Source organism: Trichosurus vulpecula, chromosome 2 (genome assembly GCF_011100635.1).
Source record: "Trichosurus vulpecula isolate mTriVul1 chromosome 2, mTriVul1.pri, whole genome shotgun sequence".
Classification (NCBI taxonomy): Eukaryota; Metazoa; Chordata; class Mammalia; order Diprotodontia; family Phalangeridae; genus Trichosurus; species Trichosurus vulpecula.
In genome coordinates this window covers 5,707,016-5,718,318 of record NC_050574.1, presented here as the reverse complement: position 1 = coordinate 5,718,318, position 11,303 = coordinate 5,707,016, and positions in this window count along the sequence as shown.

The following is an 11,303-nucleotide window of genomic DNA, read 5'->3' as shown; positions in this document are numbered from 1 at the left end:
ACTGTTCTATAAGAAATGATGAGGTAAATGATCCTAGAAAGGCATGGTCTTACATGAAATGGTGAAGAGTGAAGTGAACAGAAAGAAGAGAACCTTGTATTAAGTATTGTATTAAGAATGTATCAAGAATGACTTTGAGTGACTAAGTCATTTTCACTATCATAAATACAAAATTAAAAATAAAGGACACAAGAAGATAGATAATATCTACATCTAGAGAAAGAACTGATAAATAGAAGTATGTGTAGAATAATTTTACATACATATATATATATATATTTGTGTGTAACAGTAGCTCTCTTTAGAGTGGGGCAGGGGGAAAGGGAAGAAAAAAAGGAAAAAAAAGAAAAATTTACATAACTTTTTTGTATATTTAGAAGGAATAGCAAGCTGTACATGGTGGATTTGCAGTTTCTTATAAAATCATCTTTTTTATTGTACTCTATTATGAACATTCTTGTTTTATTCCATAAATTTTTAAAAAATGAAAGGATTAAAGAAAAAAAAATAAACAGATGAATGAAAGAGTAAGTAAAAGTCTAAAGCTTAGGACAGTGCCATCCCACTCTCAGGTGAACAGAGCTCAATTTTAACATAAGTATAAAGACAAGAAATAGGCTAGAAAATGAGCAAAGAAAAAGAACCTGCCCATGAAAAGCTACTATGGTGACAGGGAAGAGAAAGACACAAACTCAGAAGAAGACAACAAAGTGAAAATAGATATAAGCAAAGCCTCAAAGAAAAAAATGCAAATTGGGCACAAGCCTGGCAAGAATTCCTGGAAGAGTTAAAGAAAGATATGAGTGGTAGAGAGAAAATGTGGAAAAGAAACAAGGGTGATTCAAGAAAATACTTAAAAGAGAATTAACAGCTTGGTAAAAGAAGCACAAAAAATAACTGAAGAAATGAACAAATGCATAGTTGGTCAAATGGAAAAAGAGGTACAAAAGCTCACTGACGAAAATAATTCTTTAAAAATTAGAATTGGATAAATGGAAATTAGTGACTCCATGAGATGTCAAGAAACAAGAAAACAAAGTGAAAAGAATGAAAAATAGAAGAAAATGTGAAATATCTCATCAGAAAAACAATTAACCTGGAGAATAGATAAGAGAAAAAAGAAAATAGAGGAGAGATAATTTAAGAATTATTAGACTATCTGAAAGCCATGATTACAAGAAGAGCCTAGACATCAAATTTCAAGGAATTATAAAGGAAAACTGCCCTGATATCTTAGTTTCAGAGGATAAAATAGAAACGGGAAGAATCCACCAACGACTTCCTAAAAGAGATTACAAAATTAAAACTCCCAGAAATTTTATAGCCAAATTCCGGAGATGCCAGGTCAAGGAGAAAATATTGCGAACTACCAGATAGAAAACATTCAAATATCCTGGAGCCACAGTCAGGATCACACAAGATTTGGCAGCTTCCATGTTAAAGGAGCAGAGTGCTTGGAATATGATATTCTAGAAGTCAACAGAGCCAAGATTACAATCAAGAATAACCTACCTAGAAAAACTGAATATAATCCTTCAGGGAATATTTTCTTGGCTCACTTTTATAGGCCAGCACCATGGGTGGCTATCACCAGAGGACAGATCCTGTAGAAGTTAGTGATAGAAAATACCATTAAAATCCTAAACCAAGGCTCCCTTCCCTATAAGCTCATGGAATTCCCTTAAGGAATTTAGGGAATTCCCTTATTAATCACCTATATTGGAAGTAAAATTCATGAGAGCTCATTAGATAGCCAGACAAGAGTCTTCTGGTATGTTGCAGAGATACATAATTTTGTTTTATAGACTCATTCATTTTTCTCATAATGGTTAAAATACTGTTTTCAGTATGTATATGACAAGGTGTCCCTTCCTTTCTCAAATGAGGGTATTAGACTAAATGGACTCTGAAGTCCTTTCCAACTTGGAATCTGTAGTTCTATGAACCTGTGGCTTTCCAAAACAAAACCATTTAAAGGTAAAAACTAGAACTATGCTACAGAATTGTATAATAGAAACAAAAAGAAGGAAGGGTCAAGAGAGAGAAGCATCAGAGAAGTTTCAGCAGAGAGAGAGAGGGACAGGCCTTGAGCTGAGTTCTGAAAAGAGAAAGGAAATATATTATTTCCTTTGAATCCTGGGGTAAAAGCCTACTTTTTTCCAGAGCCTTCCTTTATATTCAATTTTCTTCCCTCATCTTGTAGGAAATCCGTACCAGGTTCTGTACCTCTTTCTTCTCTTAAAGAATACTCTCTCTTTCCTAATAGACAATCCCTATTTCTGAGGCTGAGACATGGAATGCAACTCACCTGACTGGTCTCAGCTTCTGGAACATCAGGCATGGCAGCAGCAATCAATGTGCGAGTGGGCAGGAGTATGTAAAGCAAGGCCCAAAATTATAGGGTCTTAATTCCTTCCAACCCCCCCTCATTGGGAGCTATGTTTATTGTGTCACTTGCAAAAGATGTGACATTGACATTGTCAACAGGTGGAGTCAGGGATGACCCAGAAAAAGAGAACTTTTACCCCAAGTGCAAATTATCATCAGCAATTACTGTTAATTAATATGAGGTCCCCAATGGAAACTAATTATGGATAATGAGAAATGGCAACTGAACAGAAAGGAGCAGCTGGCTAGAAACTTTCCTGTGCTTTGAGGGAGATGGATGAGAATGTTGGATGGGATCCCACAGAGAGAGGGGAATGTGGCAGTGAATAAGTTTGAGATGTGAAGGCCCTATGTTTCTGTTCAAGACCAGAATTTGGGTCATCAGTTTCATTGCGGGTAGAGGAATCTCTTGGGTGGAACTCAAGAGAGAAATAAGGGCTGGAGATACACACACATACACACGTACGTACATATACACATATGGAATAATCAGAAAGGTAGGCAAATGACTCAGAGGAAGCAATGTCACGAAATTTGAGGATGGAGAGTGGATCCAGAAAAATGGGCTGATCATCAGGGCCATCAGATGTGGAGTCAGGAAAACATGCTTCAGGCACTTACTAGCTCTGAGATTTTGGACGAGGCATTTAACTGCTCCCAGCCTCAGTTTTCTCATTTGTAAAATGGGGATAAAGAATCACCTCCTTCACTGGATTGAGAGGATCAACTTGTATAATATGTATGAAAAACTTTGCCAACACTAAGCGCTACATAAATTCTGACTTTTTAGTTTTGGGGATCCATCTGGGTGCTCTCTGGTCTCTTCTATTTTACAACCTGCCTCCACAGTCTCAGAGTTTCCACTGCATCCTTAGTGTGACTAAAATGCTCAAACTACACAGATCCCTATATTTCTAGTCCAGTCTTCTAGGACTTGAATGGCCCTTTTGATTTTTGGGAAACATTAGGCCAACTCTGCACACTTGACTACTGGTACAAGTTGTGTGTCCACTTCTAGGAGACTCAGGCAGCCACAACAAAAGGGTGTCTTGATTTTCCATATTCCTCTACTCCCAGCTTGTCTCCCAGCTCAAGGGGGATCCTTCCCAAAGATGCAACCAAGAATATTTTCACCTCAGGCAAAAATACTTCTGAGGAAGTCTGTCAGGCAGTGGCAGGGCAGAGGACAGTGTGACTATGGGTACAGTGGCACTGGGAGGGGCATGGCTGCCCAATCCTTGCCCTCATGAAGGTTGGGAGTAAAGGCAAACCCTAAAAGATGAGGTCCTATCAAATGTCAGCTGTGTCTCAGGCCAGGCTAGTACCTTGTGCTTTAAAGAGGAATGACATGAGACACTCTTCATTCATCTAATAGTCAACAAAAGGAGGTTTATTTAACCACACAAGGGAAGGACAGTCAGAGCTGGGAAAGGCTATTCACCAAGAATTCAGTCTGGCTTTAGCTGGGCCCCGCTCTCCTGTGCTGGTGTTGGTTATGCTACTGGTCCAAGTCAGAAGCCTGAAGGAAAATCTCCAGCCTTTGGTGCCCTGGTCATTTTTGTTCTTAGATAACCTATAAGTTCTAGCAGTTGCCTGAGCCTTGGTCTTCTGAGTTATTTAAAACTGGAGGACAGTTTTACCTTTAAAGGAAAAACTGACCTAACCTAAATGGGATGGGGTCAGAGAATATTTGCTCCATTAAAAGTAGCATGAGAATGAGACCCCAGTTAGAGAGTGGGTGGGGAAGAGCTGAGGGTTGGTTGTGCTCTGCAGCAGTTCTAAGCAGAAGAGGATGAGGAGGCAGTGGAGAGGGGTGGAGTTTACCAGATGGAAGATTCTTTCCCAGGGAGCAAGGCTTCCCCCAGACCATCCCACTGAATAAAGCTTGCCCCATGATTGTTACAACTCTGATCTTTACTATCTCATTATGTTTGTCATGGCCCATCTACCTTCAGGATTTTCAGATTCTGTTCTGTCATCCTGAAATTTTCTGGTCTGAATCAGTGAAATTGTCCTGTGTGTTCACATGACCATAAACTAAAAATATACATAGTTACCCTTACAGACATTGAAGCATATTAGATATAGAGCTGACCTTGGTCCCTCCTCTAGCATATGCTGGCCTTGTAGTCTGGGGCAAGTCACTTAAACTTTTTTTTTGTTTTTAATTCAATTTTATTCTATTTTTCAGGTCTACATTATCTCTCTTCCACCCCTCCTTCCCATTGAGAAAGTAGGAAAAATAAAACCTGGTAAAAACATGGAGAAACAAAGCACATTTCTACACTGGCCACATCCAAAAGCTATATGCCTCAATCTGCCCTCTGAATCCATCAGCTCTCTATCTGGAAATAGGTAATGTGCTTTATCATGTGTCTTCTGGAGTTGTTGTTCATCATTGTGTTGACCAGTGTTCCTAAATCTTTCAGAATTGTCTTGTTGCATAAATTGTTCTTCTGGTTCCTCTCACTTCACTTAGTATCAGTACATGCTAATCTTCCCAGGTTTCTCTAGGAACGTGCCTCCTTCAGCATTTTTTACACAAATGTATTTTATCATACATGCACACACACATATAACGTACATACACATATACATATATACTCACATATATACATATACATACACACATATACGTGTATACATATATATGTATTTGTATGTATATACACACATATGTGTATATATATTTGTATGTATATATACATACATATATACAGTATACATATACATATACATAGATAACTTGTTTCTGCCACTTCCCAGTTGATGGACACCCCCTCAGTTTCCAATTCTTTACTACAATGGAAAGAACTGACACAAACTTTTTTGTATATATAAGTTTTTTCCCTCATTCTTTGATCTCTTTAGGACTATAGATCTCTAAGAGCTAGCAGCAACATCACTTGGTCAAAAGGTATGCAAAGTTTAGTAGCTGTTTGATCATAGTTCCAGTTGCTGTTGAGAATGGCAAGACCAGTTCACAGTTCCACACAGTGCGTTAATGTATCTCTGTTCTCTGCAGCATTTTTCACTTTCCATTTTTATTACCCTTGCCAATTTTGACAGGTGTGTGGTGGTACCTCAGAGATGTTACGATGTCAATCTTTTTGTGTAAATCACATACCCATTTGGAGCTCGTCTTGGTATATGCTGTAAGTTGTTTGTGTATGCCTAGTTTCTGCCAGACTACTGTCCAGTTTTCCCAACAGTTTTTGTAAATGATGTGTTGTTGACCCAGTAGCTGGAATCTTTTGGCTTATCCAAAACTAGATGGCTATGCTCATCTGATTGTGTATATGGTATGCCTAATCTATCCAACTGATCAACTACTCTATTTCTTATTCAGTACCAAACTGTTTTCATGACTATGGCTTTGTCATATAATTTTAGTTTTATAGATGCTAGAGCTACCTTACTTCCCATTTCCCCCATTAATTCCCTTGATATTCTTTACCTTTAGGTCTTCTAGATGAATTTATTATTATTTTTCTAATTCTAATAAGTGAGGCTTTGGTACTGTGATTGTTATGGTACTAGATAAGTAAATTAATTTAGGTAGTATTGTCATTTTATTATATTGGCTCAGCCAACCCATGAGGAATTAATATTTCTCCAATTATTTGGGTTGGCCTTCGTTTGTGTAGAGAAGTTTGAGATGCCTGCAGGATATCCAGTTCAAAATGTCCAAGTGTTAGCTGATGATCTTAAACTGGTGTTCAGGAGAGAGATTACAGCTGGAGATACACACACACACACATACATATATATATATATATATATATATATATATATATATATATATATACACACATACATATATATTATATGCATATTATATATGTGTGTGTATATGTGTGTATGTATATGTATATATGTATGTGTGTATACACATACATACACACACATATACACACACACATATGGGATTCACTTGCAGGACAATGATTTTGAACCCATGGGAACTGATGAACCCATCCAGTTAACTAGGGTACAGATGAAGGAGAAGAGGGTCTAGGATAGAGCCTTGGGAGATATCCATGGGTAGTGGCTGTTGCCTGGATGAAGAATCAGCAAAGAACAGTAAGAAAGATCAGTCAGACAGATGGGATGAGAATCGGAAGAGAGCAGTGTCATGAGAAACTAGAGAGGAGAGTGAATCCAGGTGATGGAAATGGATGAACAGAGTCAAATGTTGCAGAGAGGTCAAGAAGGGTGAAGAGTGAGAAAAAAGGCTTTAGATTTGGCAATTAAAAGATCTCTGGTGACACTGGAGAGAGCAGTTTTAGTTTATTAAGGTCAGGTTAATAAGTTTGCTAAGGATCTAGAATCCATTGAGAGAAGTGGAGGCATTGATTTGTAGGGAAATATTTTAATATATTTTTTGGAAAACCTTCTTGACTAGTATTGTTTTAACCTAGCTTGGTGTGGCTAGAAATTGGCTGACTTCAGATGAATGACAACAGGGAATGCTTGGATCCACCCAATGCCGATATTTTGGGTTCCTCAGATTTGAATATTTATGCTTACTGATATGCATCTTGATGCACTTTCAGAAAGAAGAGAATACTGCATACAGTAATAGTAATATTGTCTGAAGAATAATTGTGAACAGCCAAGTTATCCTGAGTACTATAAATACTCAAATCAACTATAAAGGACCTATGAAGTTAGATGCTATCTACCTCCAAAGAAAGAACTGGTAAATAGAAATAGTCATAATATGGTATTACATATATTTATAAATCTGTGTCAGATGGTGACCTTGTTTAGTGGAAGGTAAAAAGGGAAGGAGAAGGACATCTTGAAATTTAAAATGTAATAAAAATAAATTAATTTAAATTTTAAAAAGAAATATTATTGTGTTGTAAGAAATTATGAAATTAATAATTTCGGAGGACTTTGGGGGGGTTCTTCTGTGTACTGATACAGGAGGCAGTGTAACAACAATTTGGCTAGCAGCAGCTGCTGAGGTGTAAGACCCAACAAGACCAGCAACAAGAACTGCCAGCACAGGCTCTTTGATCTGCTTTACTAAGGAAAATAACTTTAGGGGGTTAACAATATCACTTTAATCAAACATACATATATAAACTCACTTAGTTCAGGAGGAAAAGCCAGAAACCTGAACTTCAGAACGAATACAAACAAATTACAAACATACATTACAAATATACCAAATACAAACCAATATCTGGGATGGCAAAACTGGGGCGGGGGGGCAGTTACAACGGGTTGCCCAGAGTCACACGCCACTCTTCCAGTGAGTGAGAGCCCAGAAGGAAAAATGCCAGCCTCTGGGTTTATATACCCTGTTCAGGGTCAAAGGGCGTCACAACATGTGACTCAAACCCATGTGACCTAAAAGCCTCACAAACATGCAACTCAAACCCACATGGCCTAAAAGCTTCTGGGGTCACAAACATGTGACTCAAACCCATTTAAACTAGGCTTTCCCTTGAGGCAAGCAAGTCATCAGACTCCTGATCTAATCAAAGAAACAAATGCCAGACTCAAGGGCATTTGATTAAATAAGTGCTAAAAGAGAAAACAGTGACAGAAAGTCCCCCTTAATTACTGATACAGGCAGTCAGTAGAACTAGAAAAATGATATATATCATTTATATATTAATCGTTACAATAACATTCATTTATGCACTTTATAGAAAGTACAATTGTATTTAATTATAATTAACAACAGTATTGAGAAAACTAGTTTGACTTTAGAAATCTGTTCAATACTTTGATAAGCCAAAAGTCCAGAGCACTGAGGATGAAACATTCCACTCACCTGCTTTCTTAGAGGTGATGAATTTAAAATGCGGTAAGAGAAATACATTTTCCGACATGCCAGTGGAAGAATATATTTTGATGGTCTATGCACGTATGTAATAAGGGCATTGTTTTTCTAGCACTTTAAAAAAATTGCTCATTGGTTTCAGGTATAGTAGAAGTGACGGATAAATAAAAGAAAAAATAAATGAAATATGAGGTTATGGGGAGGAGAAGGCATGTACTGGGAAAATTAGGGATATAAAAACAATTTATACATTTATTTTTAAGAACGAACAAAATGGCAGTTCCTAAGAGACCACCTAGTCCGACTATACTGAACAGGAATTCCATATAATACATTCTTAACAAGTTATCATCCACATATTGATTGATAGCTTTTTAATTGAGAAAACCTACATGGTGCCAAAGGAAAAAGTTCCTTTTGGGTATAAAGCAAATTGGTAGAAAATGTTTGTTATTTCACCACCAGATGGCAGCACTAGCTATTTCTCTCAGCCAATTTAACTGGAACCACCTGGACTTGGGAATCCCAGACCCACCTTGGGAGTTAGGCAGTCCAACCCATCATGCAAAAATGCCAGGGGGAGGGGAAGATCAAGCTCTCCAATGGAGAGATTGGGCAGCCTTCTGCTTCAACATCACCTCTTCAGGTGGCTGCACTGTCTCATTAGTCTAGGTGTTATGACTGAGGTGTATTTAACCAGTCCAGGTAAGCTCTCAAATCCCTATCTAATGGCCATTGGTTATCCTCCCTGAATTCATTGTATTTCCTTGAACCAGGGATATACCACAACCAGTTTGAACTACTTTTCAAGAAACAATTGTTAAAATTGTGAGCATTTATACCTCAGAAATTGGCAAATGCTACAAATCAGGGCATGATTGATTGTCTAGACTTAAGAAAAAGATGGAGAAATGTTTATAATCCAAATTAAACATATTTTTCTTTTTCTTCTTTCAAATTTATTATTTATATTTAATATTCTTTTTTTTTAAATTTTGAGTTCCAAATTCTCTCCCTCCCACAGCCTACCACACCCACTGATAAAGCAAGAAATATGGTGTCGATTATACTTGTGAAATCATGCAAAATATATTTCTATATTAACCACTTTGCAAAAAAAAGTGAGACAATTATACTTCAATTTGCACTCAGAGATCATCAGTTCTCTCTCTGGAAAAGGATAGCATTTTTTCATCCTGAGTCCTTTAGAATTGTCTTGGATCGTTGGGATGATTAGAGTAGGAAAGTCTTTCACAGCTGGTCATCATTAAAACATTTCTTTTACTGTGCACAATGACCTCCCACTTCTTTTCACTTCACTTTGTATCAGTTCATATAGGTATTGCCATGTTTTTTTCTTTTTTTGTGAAACCACCCCATTTATTTTTTTATAACACAACAGTACTTCATCACGATCATGTGCCACAATTTATTCAGCCATTCCCTCAATTGATGAGCATCCCCTTGAATTCCAATTCTTTGTCACCACAAAAAGAGCTGCTATAAATATTTTAGTATATGTAAGTCCTTTTCTTTTTACTTTGATCACTTTGGGATACAGGCCTAGTAGTGGTATTGCTGGGTCAAAGGGTACACACAGTTTTATAGCCCTTTGGGTATAGTTCCAAATTGTTCTCCAGAATGGTTGGACTATTTTACTACTCCACTAATAGTTCATTAATGTACATTTTTTCCTCATTCCCTCCAGCACTTGTCATTTCTGATAGGTATGACATGGTACCTTTGAGTTGAGTTGAGTTGTTTTAATTTGTATTTCTCTGATCAGTAGTGATTTAGAGCATTTTTAATGTAATTCTAGATAGCTTCAATTTCTTCTGAAAACTGTCTCTTCACATCTTTTGAACATTTATCATTTGGGAGATGGCACTTATTTTTATAAAACTGTCTCAATTCTCTATATATTTGAGAAATGAAGTCTTTATCAGAGAAACTTGCTATAAACATTTTTATATTACTTCATTGTCTATGGTACCTTTTAGCAAAATGTAGTTTCCTTGATGGAGGAACTAAGTGGTACAGTGGATAGAGTGTCAGGCCTGTAGTCAGGAAGACTCATCTTTCTGCTTTCAAATCTGGTCTCAGACATTTACTAGCTGTGTGACCCTGGGGAAGTCACTTAATCCTTTTACCTCAGTTTCCTTATCTGTAAAATGAGCTGGAGAAGGAAATGGGAAAGCACTTCAGTATCTTTGCCAAGAAAACCCCAAATGGGAACATGAAGAGGCAGACATGACTGAAACAACTGAAAAACTAGTTTCCCTGATTATCTCTTTTAATTAGATCTGTTTTTGCTTTTGCTTTACCTGAGATTATGATTGCTAGTCCTACCTTTTTAACTTCAGCTGAAGTATATCAAATTCTGTTCCAGCCCTTTATTTTAATTCTCTCTGTGTCCTTCCGTTTGTGTGTCTCTTGTAAACAGCATATTGTTGCATTCTTATTTCTGGTCCATTCTGCTATCCGCTCCTGTTTTACAGACAAGCTCATCCCATTCACATTCACAAATATATATTTGTCTCCATGCCATCTTTTCTTTTTATCATTCTTTCTTTTTTTATCTTGTCCCTCTTTAAAAGTCTGTTTTACTTCTGACCATCACCTCCTCTAATCTGCCCACCCTTTTATCATTCCCCCCTTCTCTTAGCCCTTCCCTTCTTATTTCTCTATCGGGTAAGATAGATTTCTATACCCAGCTTAGTATCTCTACATATATTCTTTATTTGAACCAAGTCTGATGAGAGTGAGGTTAAAGCCTCCATTTCCCCCTCCATTGTAAAAGCTCTTCCTTGTACACTTATTTTATGGGAGAAAAATTTCCCCATTCCATCTTTCCCCCTTTCTCCTAGGGCATCCCTCTTGGTGACCCCTTCATTTTTTAGGGATCATTCCAAAATAACCTACTTACACCCACACTCTCTGTCTATATAAACTCCTTTAAATTGCCCCAATGATGATAAAGTTCTTAGGAGTTATGTGAATCATTTTCCCATATAGTATTGTAAACAGTTTAGCCTTACTGACTCCCCTATGATTTCTCTTTCATGTGTACCTTTTCATACTTCCCTTGCGTGTTCTGTTTGAATGTGAAATTTTT